Here is a 16116-nt window from a genome sequence, read left to right as displayed (position 1 = left end):
GAAACTTCTGCTCCCTGAATATATAGATAGAAAACCTTTAGAACAGAAGTCCATATAGTCAGTTTTGAGTGAAAACTTTTCAATGAAGAGGATGAAAAAGAGAACTTTTCAATCAACCATTTGGATTTATGACTGGAAAACAGTGGTCAACATTATACTTTGCTTTTCTAGTCATTCTAATGTCTGTTCTATTTGCACTATAAGATACTAAAACTAGAAGTAGTTTCCTTATTTTCACTTTCTCTATCAATCTTGTTTCAATCAAGATATACAAACATAAATCTTGAGAAAATCATAATTCAAAAACATATATGCACCCCAGTGTTCACTGCAGAACTATTTATAGTAGCAAAAATAGAGAAGCAATCTAAACATCCATTAGCAGATGAATGGATAACGAAGATGTGGTGTATTTATATAATGGAATACTACTGGGTTATAAAAAATAATGAAATATGTCATTTGCAGCAACATAGAAGAAGCTAGAGATTGGTATACTCAGTCAGACAAAGACAAATATCATATGACATCACTTATATGTATAATCTTTAAAAAAAGGACAAATGAAATTATATATAAAAGAGAAACAGACCCACAGACATAAAAAAACAAACTTATGGTTACCAAAGCGTAAAGTGCAGAGCAGGGGAGAATAAATTAAGAGTTTGGAATTAGCAGATACAAACTACTAATAGATTAAACAACAAGGTCCTACTGTATAGCATAGGAAAAGAAAGTAAATTGATATTCTAAATAAAATGTTATTTTCTTGTGTAAACTTGCTTCATTATTACTCTGTTTTGTCTTTTTTTATTCCCCCTAGTAAAGAAAGACCCATAAGATATAACAATGTTGAATGGCCTTCAATCACTGTCATAGGTTTGTTTGTTTTTGTTTAAGTCAAAAACCTTTGAAAATAGTTTGATTCTGGCAGACTAGATAAATTCTCAAAAATTCACATTTTCTTAAAAAATCATTAACTGGTGAGCTTTCACAGTGTAAGGCATACTTTTCACCCATGCGCCCAAGCAAATGTACCTCTCTTTCCAACTCATCATCCTCTTCAAAAATATCATACACGTGCTCTCAAAGCTGAATCCACAGGCCCTGAATTACATCAGCTCTCAAGGCTTGAAATATTATTCTGATTTTTTCAGAACCTGTCATGATGGCTGAAAATAATTCTTTAAAATGGGGTTCCTCTGCTTCTACTGAAACTTTCCCATGAAATATCACCATGTCTCAATATTTTTGATGAAGTTTAAATTCTGACATTGAATCTGGTATTGGGAGATCTTCACAGCTCTCTTTAGAGCCCAGATTTAAGGTCTGAGTCATCATTTATACCAGTCACTCACTTCCTTTGTATTACCAATCATCAGAGACCAACAAGGCCAGAGGAACCACAAGAGGAAGGTCACCCCGGTCCTGCTCCATGGTTGTCTTCTGACTGCAGTGTTGCTCAGGAAAGGAAACTCACACATTGACTCTCTGAGGAACTTTCCTCCCTGAAGGGCCTGAGGGCAAGATCTTGTATTGCGACTGCTTTAGTTGCCTTCCCTCTCTTGCAGATAATGGTTGATCCTTTGATAATGTTGTCTTCTGGAACTATTCCTGCTCCTGGAACTACTCACAGATCCAGTGACCACTCTACTTTGGCTTTCAGCATCTTTTTGTGTTGATGTGACATCCAATTTTCCAACAGTGGGAAGAGAAGGCAAAAGATGAGGAGGGTCTCTTGGAACTGTCTCTTTTCCCCATTGTGCTCAATAGGTTCTCTTTCCTTGCAGCTACTGTCAAGACAGGGAAGGTTCAGACCCAGAGCTGTATGGCTGTAAACCTGGGTGGATTCTATCCTGTTTTCCTGTAACACATTCACCAGCAACTTGATTCTAGTCCTTTGGGAAATCTTGGTCTTTGTTTAGGTACTGGGGAGGCTTCACTGGCTCATTCGTTACTCCAGTGACATACTCAGAGGACCATGTGGGAATTCAGGTTTCAGGTTGAACACTGGATTTAGTGTTATTATTCAGACTCTCCTTCACTTGAGAAATATTACATTTACCTTCTAGCTCATTAAAGGCATCTGAGTGTCTTGGTTGATTCTTTTGAACTAGCTATCATCCATTGAGTTTCACCTTTCTTCAAGTAAGATGTTAATATTCAACCTAAAATCACAGCTAGTGATTCTGCAGTACTGCTTATGTCTGGTTTGTAGTCATGGTCTTTCAGACTTGTGGGTGTCTTCAAGGGACCAATGACCATGAGTTTCGCTTGGGACAAACATTTGTCTTCACCCATTACATACGTCTTGGAGCTCTCAGAAGAGTGTGATTGAGAGGGAACTACTTCATGACTTAATTCAATCTTTCCAGAAAGCACTGTAGCTACAGGATTGAATTTAAATTCACCATTTTTAATGTTATTTTTTTGAGGGGTTGCCTTTGTGGCCTCCAAAATCAAGGATATTTGGTGCTCTATGTAAGGCTGTCTCAGGAATGCTCCTCACAGAAGGTCTTTCTTCAGGCTTTTTGCTCAGCATGGTTCTTATCAGTTCTATCAACTCTGGGCTGTAATCTTTCAGCATCGGTGGCAGGTCCTTCAATAATCCAATAAACCAAAGAATTCATGTCTTTTGCATTGAAAGCATGTTTCCAGGATTGCTATTTCATAAACACAGCATCTCATAGCCCAAATATCAGACTTCTAGTTTTAGGGTTTGTTTGAGAACAATTCAGGGCTCATGTTTGTGCCAATAAGTGTTTCACTCATGCCACAGTGGTTCTCAACCACTCAGGAAATCCCTAATTCACCCTCTTTGAAGAGGTTTTACTCTTGTTAGGAAGACATTTTGAGCTTGCAGAGCTCGATGAAGGAAGTATTTTTCATGTAAATACTGCAGGACCATGAGAATCTGAACAAACCACTCTACCACCAAAGGGAAAGTGAAAGTGTTTGTCACTCAATCATGTCCAACTCTCTGTGATCCCATGGACTATAGCCCACCAGGCTCCTCTGTCCATGGGATTCTCCAGGCAAGAATACTGGATTGGGTTGTCATTCCTCTCCAGGGGATCTTTCCGACCTGAGAATCAAACCGAGGTCTACCGCATTGCAGGCAGATTCTTTAGCATCTGAGTCACCAGGGAAGCCCACTACCAAACTCGCAGGCAAAAGCTTCCCCTTCTGCTCTTAGAGATTTCGATACAGAGCACCTCCTTTGCAGAAGCCCATGATGATGTTCAACAGATGGTCCCCTCCTTCCCATGGCTCTTTGTAGGTGGCAGCATTGGGTCCTTCAGCTGAGAAAAGAGCCAAGCTTTCTGTTCAGCAACTTGATGCTCTCATCTGAGGCATTTTGGAGCTTCAGCTTTTTGATGACATACTGCCATTCCTGCTGGTCTCTCACAGTCACCTCCCCATACTGATCCCACCCACAGTTAGGACGCTGAGACCATATGGTGTTAGTGGTGGCTGAGGAGGCCTGGCCTGGGTGCCAGGCCAGAGGCCTGACCCACTGCATCGTTGCTGCTATTGTCTATCTTACATGCTTTATGAGGAAAAATCTGTCGTAAGACATTTGTTTGGTTATTGTCTACTGAGTCTTAAACTAACATGCTATCTAGAATTATTTCTTTATAAAATATTCATGAGCTTCAATACAGGGACAGAACATACTGGATTGGAAGTTTTATATTATACTCTAGGGATTGGGGGCGGGAGGAGAAGGGGACGACAGAGAATGAGATGGCTGGATGGCATCACCGACTTGATGGACATGAGTTTGAGTGAACTCTGGGAGTTGGTGCTGGAAAGGGAGGCATGGCGTGCTGTGATTTATGGGGTCACAAAGAGTCGGACACGACTGAGTGACTGAACTGAACTGAACTGATAGTGATAAAAGCAACAAGAGAAATAAATGACATATATCCAGTGATACTACTTTTTACTGTTAAAAACATTAAGTAGTAGTTGATAAATTATTTTTTATAAAAACAAAACAAAATGTTAGGCCATAGGTTTAAAAACCAGGCATTGCTGTGAGAGAAAACATTGTCTTTCCAATTTCCCATTGAACATATTATTGTCTGGACTTGAGTGCTTAGATGACAGAGTCATCTAAGATGTCCAAGGAAGACAAGTGGGAGAAATAAATGAAAATCCCGCCACTTCCAATTTCATTGAAATTTAAGAGAGAATGGTAGACAAGCAAGGAGACTGAAGAAATATATATAAGAATAGCCACCTATTCTGATTTTTCAGTCCTGGAATTGCAAAGCACATAAGGGTTGGAGCAGCAAGGTTCAGTATGGTGTGAGGTCAACTCTATATGTGGAATTTCCCAGCCACCCATGTAGGAGGTGGAGAGCAGCCTTCTGAAGAGAGTATATGTGAGATAGCTTTGGAGGGCTTGGTGTAGCTGGGAGGTTGTCAGGCAAAGAGAAGGTCTAACCTATACTTCCAAATGCTTCTCTGTTCCTGCATGTCACTGGCATGTGTGTGTGTGCTCTTGGCTCAGTTGTGTCTGACTCTTTGCAATCCCTGGACTGTAGCCTGCAAGGCTCTTCTGTCCATGGGATTATCCAGGCAAGAATATTGGAGTGGATTTCCATGCCTTCCTCCAAGTGATCTTTCCAACCCAGGGACTGAACCTGTGTCTCTTGTGTCTTTTGCATTGCAGGCGGATTCTTTACCAACTGCACCACCTGAGGAGAGCATACAGAAGATCAAAAGGCAATATGGCCTCCTGTGGTTGAGGGTAAAGGGATACCTAAGTAGATGCTGCCATCAGACTATGGGCAAGATGAGAGAAGCAGCAGAAATTCAAAAGGTTAATTCAACTGGAAGGGTTCTAAGACACTAGGAAATAAGATAGAATAAGAAATTATCTGTGGCAGAAATCAGCAGCCATTGCCAGCTCAATCAGGCAAAACAAAAGCTTAGATAAATAATACAGTAGCATAACAAACATGGTATATATAAATTAGCAGAGGAAGACCCTTTTCCCAGTGTTACAAGATCTTGCCATACACTGTGATTCTATTGTTTTCTGCAACCAGATGACATCTTAGAGAATATAAGAGAACAAGGATGAATTTGCATCATCCAAGAAGACACATTTTGCAATGTTAAAAAAAAAAAGAAAAAATGATTGTATTGTACTGAGATTAGCAAAGAAAAGTAAGCTTTACTTTCTTTTCCTGCTACCTAGCCATTGGAGGGTAGTAAGAAGGGTGAGGAAGTTACAGAAAAAACCTATATATGGAAACTTTACTTCCTTCACACATTCCTTCACTATGATGTGAATCCTTCTGCAACTCTGCAAAATAGTTGCTTTTTGACTTCTGAGTTTCAGACTATTTTATCTTCAGTTCATCTAAGCTTCTCTCCATCCCATTTTGTAGTCAATTTCTAGATGCAAACTCCAATTTCTGATGGAATTTTTGCAGTGGTTCTAAACTTTCCTCATGTTGCAGATGACTTGAAACAATCTTGAATTGTCCTTGTCTTAGATTCTGTCACTATAGTTGCTATATCATACTAGTTCTATCATGCTTGAGCTGAAACTTAGTTTTAGAAATTTGCTTTCTGACAAAATTTCCTCAAAATTATTCCTATAACTTGACTTTTTTTTCCCAGAAATTTTCTGCCACATTTCAAATTGCTGCACTCTAAACCACATTCAATACTGTGATGTGTGTCCCATTGCTTGATCTCCTTTCAGTCAACTTTTGGTTTTATAAAACTGGCATTCCTGAGACTCGTGTGTTTGTGTGTGTGTGTGTGTGTGTGTGTGTGTTCATTCTAAAATCATTTCTCTGCATCCAAAAAGGCACAGATGGAAGATACATAAAATTAACTGGAAAAGTGGGTATCAATTACTAGGAAGCGCATACAGAGCCAACAACACAGATTTACATGCAGGGGTCAATTAACAAATGATCAAGGACATTCACAAGCTCTGAAAAGAGCCACATCTTCTGATTTCCCTGAGGTCAAAAGCTATCATCCCCACCTCCTTGCTGTCATAGCATCTTTTTAAAAAAAATACAAATTTATTTATTTTAATTGGAGGCTAATTACTTTACAATATTGTATTGGTTTTACTATACATTGACACGAATTCACCACAGGTGTACATGTGTTCCCCATCCTGAACCCCTCTCCCACCTCCCTTCCCATACAATCCCTCTGGGTCATCCCAGTGCACCAGCCCCGAGCATCCTGTATCATGCAACAAACCTGGACTGGTGATTCATTTCACATATGATAATATACATGTTTCAGTGCCATTCTCCTAAATCATCCCACAATCGCCCTCTCCCACAGAGTCCAAAAGACTGTCCTATACATCTGTGTCTCTTTTGCTGTCTCGTGTACAGGGTTATTGTTACCATCTTTCTAAATTCCATATATATGAGTTATTATACTATATTGGTGTTTTTCTTTCTGGCTTACTTCACTCTGTATAATAGGCTCCAGTTTCATCCACCTCCTTAGAAGTGATTCAAATGTATTCTTTTTAATGGCTGAGCATCTTAATTCCACCTAAACCATACACTTGCTTCATTCTTCTGCCATTACTGCTAGTGATTTGTCTTCCTTCTTAATATTCCTATGTTTTATTCATCATTCTCCAGCATATTTTCTAGTGTACTACTCTGCAAGATATTGATACTAAACACTGTTGACTCAAATCATAACTCATTTTATTTTTAATGTGAGAAAAGAGGTGTATCCTAATTCTACCTCCAATATACACATACACTGTAGGCAAGATCTTTTTTTATTAAATTTTTTTTTAAAAAGACCACATTACCTGTGTGAATAGGATAAAGGGCAAAGCAAAAATATATGTACAAGGAGTCTACTCAGATAAGAAAAGAGGAGAGAGAGATATGTTTTCATTTCCTGAGGTGGCTCAGACGGTAAAGCATCTGTCTACAATGCGGCAGACATGAGTTCGATCCCTGGGTCGGGAAGATCCCCTGGAGAAGGAAATGGCAACCCACTCCAGTACTATTGCCTGGAAAATCCCATGGATGGAGGAGCCTGGTAGGCTACAGTCCATGGGGTCGCAGAGTCGGACACGACTGAGCGGCTTCACTTCAGGCTGAGTCAAGTCTGTGACCATATAGCCTCTTGTGAGAGGCACCATGTGGGCAATAAAGGATCCCTGGATTTCTAACACCAGGTACTTTAGCACGTCTTTGAAATGAAAGGTAAGGCAGACTTAAAACTTTTACCTTTATGGGAAAGAGGTAGTAAACAAACACTTATTGTGAGGCTCCAACGTGCCATGTCTGTGAAGGGCAGGCCACTTATATATATATGTATATATATATTTTTTTCCCTTAGGGAGACATAACTGTCCCTATACCAACTGAAATATCAATATGTTTTACTGAAATAACCAGTCAAGTAACTACTTGAGAATTTATTTATTTCCATCATGGCAGTGGTTTTGCAATAGTGTCTGAGGTGTTTGATTTACAGCCCTGAGCTCAGCTGATTCTAAATATTTTCCAGTAATTTATCCCTGTGGTCCTTATCTCACTCCAGTTCTCCCCAGTGTTCAAATTAAGAGTCTCCAATTGCCCTTTCTCTCAAATATGTGTTTTTAAAGGTCTTCCTTTTTCTGGTTTCTAATTGATATTGGTAATCTACTGTGCCTCTGAAGCAACTTTTTCCATTGTAGAGATCTCTTTACAAACTAAACCTCTTCTCAGCATTTCTCCCTTTATCTCCTTGAAAGCCAATTTAACCAAATAGCAATGCTAATTAAAACTTCTAAGATAGACAATCTATACACGTTTTACAAGGAAGCGTACAGCATCAGGTATTATGACTCCAGGTGTAGGGCATTTCATTCTGTGTCAAGTCTGTGTCCTTTTAAAAGCTTCCAAGGCACCAGGCACTGTACTGCAACCTGGGATGGCTCCTAAAGACATAAACACAGCTATATGAGAATTCACAGCCTGAAAAGAGATTCAACTATGAGTACAAATGACAAGTGCTGGAGGAATAACCCCTATGGGGGTGCATTGGGTGCTATACTGGGCCACTCGGAAACTCCTTCAGGTCTGCGATCCCCATCATCCCTGCTCCTGGGCTGCTGCAGTTCTGTATCTATCTTTCTCCAGGAATTATTTTCAGCCAAAGAGGTCTGCTCTGCCCAAGATTATACTTTCTCCTCAGGGAAAACCTTTATTGAATACTGTTCTGTGATCTGCTCACTCAGTTAGATTAGCTAAGGGTTCTTTTCATCTGTACCACATTTCAACTTCTCCTCCTAACAATACTGCTTCCTCCATCTCTGACATGCAGCACTGCTGAAAGCCGCCCCAATAAGCCTCGTACAGAAAGATATCCATCCTAGAGTCACAAGGAATCCAATTTAAACTGTGGTTGACTCAGAGAAACTCTACAAGTAGTTTTTTTTTTTTTTTTTTTAATAAATGTTACAAAGCACAATGCCAAAAACATTAACAGTTAAAATTACAAGTAGTTTTGAGGGTAGTCCAAACAAATACAAATGACAAGACCTGGTATTGTATTTAAGGGATAATTACAGCAAGGATACAGAGTGTGTTTGTGTATAATGGATAAATTAAAGCTTGGGGTAAAGTGGGGGGTAGTGTAGGGAGTGGCTGGCACTGAGCATCAAGTTGTGGGAAAATGCTGGTGGTGAAGAGCCACTGAAGCCTTGCTAAGCAGTGAGCAGAAGCTTTAAATCAGAGGAGTGACAACTTATTTCTCTATGGAGATAACTGTAACAACCACATGGAGAAAATACTGAAGGTGGAAGGATCTGATACTGCAAAAAACAAAAACTGAAAGAATGGTCATTATATCAAGATATCTAGAGGGACATCTGTAGGATTAAAGATTTCTAAGGTTAAAAGAATTAAGAGACAGTTGGCGCCAAAATAACTTTAGGAATCCCGGGTTGTGATATTGGAGGGACCATTGACAAAGGTGATAAATACAGAAAGAGGTAGAATAAATTGTACTATATCCTTCCCTAATTATCTCTACAAACCTCATCACCCAATGTTAAAAATGTGAGAAGAATAAAATTCAAGGAATAACCAAATGAAATAAAACAATTTATATGAAGATCTTAAAGCAATACCTGGCACGGTGAACACTATGTTTATTAGTTTGATAATTGGGTAGCTCTTCATTCTTTTGATTTAGGGATGAACAAATATACCATATACTGTGATTATCCCATCTCTCTTGGAGATGTTTGAAAACATGTTATAAATTTCATACAATCCTTGACATATTTTGTAAGCTAGAACCTAAACAAACAAAAATCTCAAAAGCAATGTTACATAGTATTTTTAAACCATTGTTACCTATTCTTTCCATGGGCTTGTGCCATGCTTGTGAAATCAATAGCAGGAAGCAAGTATTTCAGAAGGCAGACAGTCAAGGACAATCTTTAATTCTGCTCTGCAAAGTGTTTCTTACTCTAGAGGCCCTCAAACATGAAACAAAGTCTTTACTATTCCTAGACCTAAAATATTTTAAATATCATCATCAAACTTGGATCTCTAATTACAGTGTTTCTTTTTAATAATAGTAGCATTTTTTTTACCAGCTGCCCCCTGTGTGCTCAGCACTAACTGAAAGAACTTTACAAACATTATCTCTAATCTTATTAGTAATCCTACAGGATTTTTATTCATGTCTTCAGTTTCCACCTCAGGCTTTGGGATGTCGAATAATTGGTTTGAGGTCAACACAGACCTCAGGCTGCAGAGCAGGCTTTCTCACCTGGGATTCTACACCTTTATAACTGAATAGCTAAGTCAGTCCTGAAAATGATCCTTTCGCTCCAACGTGCAGGACAAATGGGAATGATATATTTGCTTGCTAACTCACTGGATTGCTTTCAGGTTTCATAAGAACACCAGTGAAAAGGAAGTGAGAGAAGTAGAAATGTGGCAATTATCAGGTTCATACAAAAGGCTTAGCCTGCTGAAGAACATTGAGCATGCTCAGTATTGTAACTACTTCTATTTCTTTGTGCAGACCAAGAAAAGGAGAGTTAGGATTTGGTATCAGTGGAATCCAAAAGGAACAAGGCAAGAAAGGAAAAAAATCATCAATATGTATTGTATCTGCGTGTGTGTGTGTTTAGTCAATGCATTCTATACTTTCTCTTCATTTTATCTCATGTTTTCAGCAGTCTCTTCTCCCACATCCAGAAGACTGGGTTAGATTTAGGACGATTGTTTAAATTTGACTGCTACTGCTATATCTGTCATTTAACTGTTAATAAAAGGTCAGTTGCACAAATTTTCTGTTGGGCCTTTTCCTCTCTTCATATAGTAACTGTCTTCCAAGTATGACAACAGTGGCCAGGATGAACAAGAAATGTATTTTCAGTGTCAGATTCCAACTCAAGGTAGTTTTATTAAATTTATCAATTTTCATGGCATTTTACAGGTTTGGGAGAGAGAGCTGACCATTAAAGAGGGGCAGAAAATAGTATCATGATTTTGTAAGATGCAATACAAATATATAAATATCTATTAAGTGCACTAACAGTAATTTTCATTTTATCAATAGAATACTGGTAATTGAAAGTCTTTGCCAGATAGATGAAAATCAATAGATTTAGAATAAAACAGAGTGATATTATACTTAGTATGTTTTTGTTACATATAGCACTTCTAATAATAGAAGTATATATTTCAAAGGATGAGCAAAAATAGAAATAATTACCAATAACCATTCTATAAGATATAGCCAGTATGATCACTTTCAGACATATTCTTTAAGACTTTTTTCCCACTAAACCCATATAAACAAACAAACAAAAAAAAATTAAAAACCTTAAGAAGAGATTATGTGATTTTAGGGTCAATAAGGAAATACGTATTTTTACCAGGTACTTTTCATATTTTTATCACTTACATACCTCACTTTTGTTTATGTTAACTTACAAAAGTCCAAATGCTGGATGACTTTGAAATCAATCATGCCAACTTAAATTGCATTCAACAACTATTACCTCTTGATCAATTATAAAACTCATAGAGACCCTATGATTATCATCATTATTGATTTTATAATGAAAATTAAATTAAACTCAGATTTCTTTTATCAAAACAAACAAAAAAAAACAAACATAAAAGAAACAGGGAAAAACAGTCACATTCCGTGAATTTCAGTCTAACTTGGGAAGTATGTTAATACTATGACATTCTTTTATTTACAACTTAACTAAATAAAGTGGATTTTGTTGCTAAGGAGTTCAAAATGACAGTCACCTTTCTAATCCATTAGCAAAATGTAAAATGCTATTCTGAATGCCACTATTGCCTTCTTAGACTGTGCTAAGTATGGTTTTAATATTGATTCTTACACATGTCTTATACATTCCCCAGCGTTCAGTACTTTTGATGGCAGGTTGTGCTACAAATCACTCATCCTTCATCCTGATCTTTAGATATACATTTTTAATACATTTTTATTACACTGCCTGTCTTCCTTTATTCAAGATTATGAATGCATTTTACATGTTGGAAAAGATAGCTTTATTAGAATAGTGTGCCAGGAGAAATAGGAAGAATATAAAGAGAAAAGGTTAGGAATAATGGCTATCTTATGCCCTATAGAGCAAGTATTTTTTTAAAAAAGATAATAATCAGTTCAGTTCAGTAGTTCGGTCATGCCTGACTCTTTGCAACCCCATGAACAGCAGCACACCAGGCTTCCCTGTCCATCATCAACTCCCGGAGCTTACTCAAAATTCATGCCCATTGAGTTGATGATGACATCCAATCATCTCATCCTCTGCTGTCCCCTTCTCCTCCAACCTTCAATAATTCCCAGCATCAGGGTCTTTCCAAATGAGCCAGTGCTTCACATCAGGCATTCAAAGTATTGGAGTTTCAGCTTCAGCATCAGTCTTTTCAATGAATATTCAGGACTTATTTCCTTTAGGATGGACAGGTTGGATCTCTTTGCAGTCCAAGGGACTCTTGAGAGTCTTCTCCAACATCACAGTTCAAAAGCATCAATTCTTTGGTGCTCAGCTTTCATTTTAGTCCAACACAACAGAAGACTCTACACATGGACATCACCAGATGGTCAATACCAAAATCAGATTGATTGTATTTTTTGCAGCCAAAGATGGAGAAGCTCTATACAGTCAGCAAAAAAAGACTAGGAGATGACTGTGGCACAGATCATGAACTCCTCATTGCAAAATTCAGACTTAAATTGAAGAAAGTAGGGAAAACCACTAGACCATTCTAAATCAAATTATACAGTGGAAGTGACAAATAGATTCAAGGGATTAGATCTGATAGAGTGCTTGAAGAATTATGGACAAAGGTTCATGATATTGTACTTGAGGCAGTGATAAAGACCATCCCCAAGAAAAAGAAATGCAAAAAGGGAAAATGGTGATCTGAGGAGGCCTTACACAAAGCTGAAGAAAGAAGAGAGGCTAAAGGCAAAGGAGGAAAGGAAAGATATACTCATTTGAATGCAGAGCTGCAAAGAATAGCAAGGAGAGATAAGAAAGCCTTCCTCAGAGATCAATGTAAAGAAATAGAGGAAAACAATAGAATGGGAAAGACTAGAGATCTCTTCAAGAAAATTAGAGCTACCAAAGGAATATTTCATGCAAAGATGGGCTCAATAAAGGACAGAAATGGTAGGGACCTAACAGAAGCAGAAGATATTAAGAACAGGTGGCGAGAATACACAGAAGAACTATACAAAAAAGATCTTCATGACCCAGATAATCACGATGGTGTGATCACTCACCTAGAACCAGACATCCTGGTATGTGAAGTCAAGTGGGTCTTAGGAAGCCTCACTATGAATAAAGCTAGTGGAGGTGATGGAATTCCAGTTGAGTTATTTCAAGTCCTAAAAGATGATGTTGTGAAAAAAAAAAGATAATAATAGGAAGAGGAAAATGCCTAACCTAAAGCATAATCTTTAGGTTAGGCATTTTCCTCTTCCTATTATTATCTTTTTTTTTCATGCAAAGATGGGCTCGATAAAGGACAGAAATGGTATGGACCTAACAGAAGCAGAAGATATTAAGAAGAGGTGGCAGGAATATACAGAAGAACTGTACAAAAAAGATCTTCACAACCAAGATAGTCACGATAATGTGATCACTGACCTAGAGCCAGACATCTTGGAATGTGAAGTCAAGTGGGCCTTAGAAAGCATCACTACGAACAAAGCTAGTGGAGGTGATGGAATTCCAGTTGAGCTATTTCAAGTCTTGAAAGATGATGCTGTGAAAGTGCTGCACTCAATATGCCAGCAGATTTGGAAAACTCAGCAGTGGCCACAGGACTGGAAGAGGTCAGTCTTCATTCCAATCCCAAAGAAAGGCAATGCCAAAGAATGCTCAAACTACCGCACAATTGCACTCATCTCACACGCTAGTAAAGTCATGCTCAAAATTCTCCAAGCCAGGCTTCAGCAGTATGTAAACCGTGAACTCCCAGATGTTCAAGCAGGTTTTAGAAAAGGCAGAGGCACCAGAGATCAAATTGCCAACATCCGCTGGATCATGGAGAAAGCAAGAGAGTTTCAGAAAAACATCTATTTCTGCTTCATTGACTATGCCAAAGCCTTTGACTGTGTGGATCACAATAAACTGTGGAACATTCTGAAAGAGATGGGAATCCCAGACCACCTGACCTGCCTCTTGAGAAACCTGTATGCAGGTCAGGAAGCAACAGTTAGAACCGGTCATGGAACAACAGACTGGTTCCAAATAGGAAAAGGAGTGCGTCAAGGTTGTATATTGTCACCTTGCTTATTTAACTTATATGCAGAGTACATCATGAGGAACGCTGGGCTGGAAGAAGCACAAGCTGGAATCAAGATTGCTGGGAGAAATATCAATAACCTCAGATATGCAGATGACACTACCCTTATGGCAGAAAGTGAAGAGGAACTCAAAAGCCTCTTGATGAAAGTGAAAGAGGAGAGTGAAAAGGTTGGCTTGAAGCTCAACATTCAGAAAACAAAGATCATGGCATCTGGTCCCATCACTTCATGGGAAATAGATGGAAAAACAGTGGAAACAGTGTCAGACTTTGTTTTTTTGGGCTCCAAAATCACTGCAGATGCTGATTGCAGCCATGAAATTAAAAGACGCTTGCTCCTTGGAAGGAAAGTTATGACCAACCTTGATAGTATATTAAAAAGCAGAGACATTACTTTGCCGACCAAGGTCCGTCTAGTCAAGGCAATGGTTTTTCCCGTGGTCATGTATGGATGTGAGAGTTGGACTGTGAAGAAAGCTGATCGCCGAAGAATCGATGCTTTTGAACTGTGGTGTTGGAGAAGACTCTTGAGAGTCCCTTATACTGCAAGGAGATCCAACCAGTCCATTCTAAAGGAGATCAATCCTGGATGTTCATTGGAGGGACTGATGCTAAAGCTGAAACTCCAATACTTTGGCCACCTCATGAGACGAGTTGACTCACTGGAAAAGACTCTGATGCTGGGAAAGGTTGGGGGCGGGAGGAGAAGGGGACGACGGAGAATGAGATGGCTGGATGGCATCACCGACTCTGTGGACATGAGTTTGAGTGAACTCCGGGAGTTGGTGATGGACAGGGAGGCCTGGCGTGCTGTGATTCATGGGGTCGCGGAGAGTCGGACACGACTGAGCGACTGAACTGAACTGAACTGAACTGAAAGCATAATCTATTAATCTATTGAAATGATTTTAGACAATAAAAATATTTTAAATCTGTATAGCAATTTAGTTTCAAACTACTTTTGCATACATTGTTTCATTTGATCTTTAGAACCACTTGGTGTTATAGAAAGTGTGGTTATTATTTTCTCTATTATCCAAATGCATTCAATGACTGGTAACATGAGAGATTATGTGACTTGCCCAAGGTTGTAGTGCCAGTAAATAACAGGGTCAAGATATGAAACAGTATTCTGATTCTTGATCCAGTGATTTTACCTTGCTGCTACTGCTGCTGCTAAGTCGCTTCAGTTGTATCCGACTCTGTGCGACCCCATAGATGGCAGCCCACCAGGCTCCCAAATCCCTGGGATTCTCCAGGCAAGAACACTGGAGTGGGTTGCCATTTCCTTCTCCAATGCGTGAAAGTGAAAAGTGAAAGTGAGGTCGCTCAGTAGTGTCCGACTGAGTGACCCCATGGACTGCAGCCTACCAGGCTCCTCCATCCATGGGATTTTCTAGGCAAGAGTACTAGAGTGGCTTGCCATTGCCTTCTCCGATTTTACCTTATACTCTACTAATGATATCTTCTGTTTAAAATAAGTACAAAAATTATAAAAGAATCCATGAGTCAGGAAATTTATCCTGCCCCTCTTCTCTCATTTTTTCCTTTGATATTCTGTGGGAAAAGTCCTAATATAAACTTGTACCTGGAAGAGTGCTTAGCATTCATGAGAACCCATTCAGTGTTTTTAAATAAATGGAAAAATAAAGTAAGAAATAAATCTACACTTTTGAATATAGTGCCTGAAGAATTTTTAATTCCTGGTCACTCCCACGAATACTGTGAAAATAGTTAATTTCCACTTGTCACTCTTAGTCACAGTGTTTTGTTTACATGTAAACTGTGAGTAGATAAATTATCATTTCAATATTACTGCATATTAATTATCACTTGCATATTATTGTTTATAATAAATAGTGCATAATGGATGAAAGAAGGGTTTCTCTAGTGGGCTCAGACAGTAAAGAATCTGCCTCTAATGCAGAAGACTTGGGTTCAATCTCTGGTATTACTGTTTATAATAAATGGTGCAAAAAGAATATTCAATCAAAATAATATAGTTACAACATACTGATGCCAAAGCATTTTACTTTTCTTTTTGATTTTAATTTCTTCTAATATCTTAGAAATAATGGTGGTGGTGGTTTAGTCGCTAAGTCATGTCTGACTTTTGCAACCCCATAAACTGCCAGGCTCCTCTGTCCATGGGATTCTCCAGGCAAGAATACAGGAGTGGGTTGCCATTTAATAGCCATAGACAATTATGGTCACTTAAATTTCAATGCTTTCCTCATAGCTCAGTTGGTAAAGAATCCACTTGCAATGCAGGAGACCCCTGTTTCATTCCTGG

At 38.7% G+C, this 16116-nt stretch overlaps 1 pseudogene; it reads right to left on the bottom strand.

Annotated features, from left to right (window-relative positions):
- Positions 1-947: 947 nt before the first annotated feature.
- On the bottom strand, positions 948-3418 carry LOC129557120 (serine/threonine-protein kinase Nek4-like; annotated as a pseudogene).
- Positions 3419-16116: the final 12698 nt, after the last annotated feature.

The sequence above is a fragment of the Moschus berezovskii genome, chromosome 7 (genome assembly GCF_049115385.1).
Source record: "Moschus berezovskii isolate FMDL1 chromosome 7, NW_MosBer_1.0, whole genome shotgun sequence".
NCBI classification, from domain to species: Eukaryota; Metazoa; Chordata; class Mammalia; order Artiodactyla; family Moschidae; genus Moschus; species Moschus berezovskii.
This window is presented reverse-complemented; position numbering and strand designations above follow the sequence as displayed.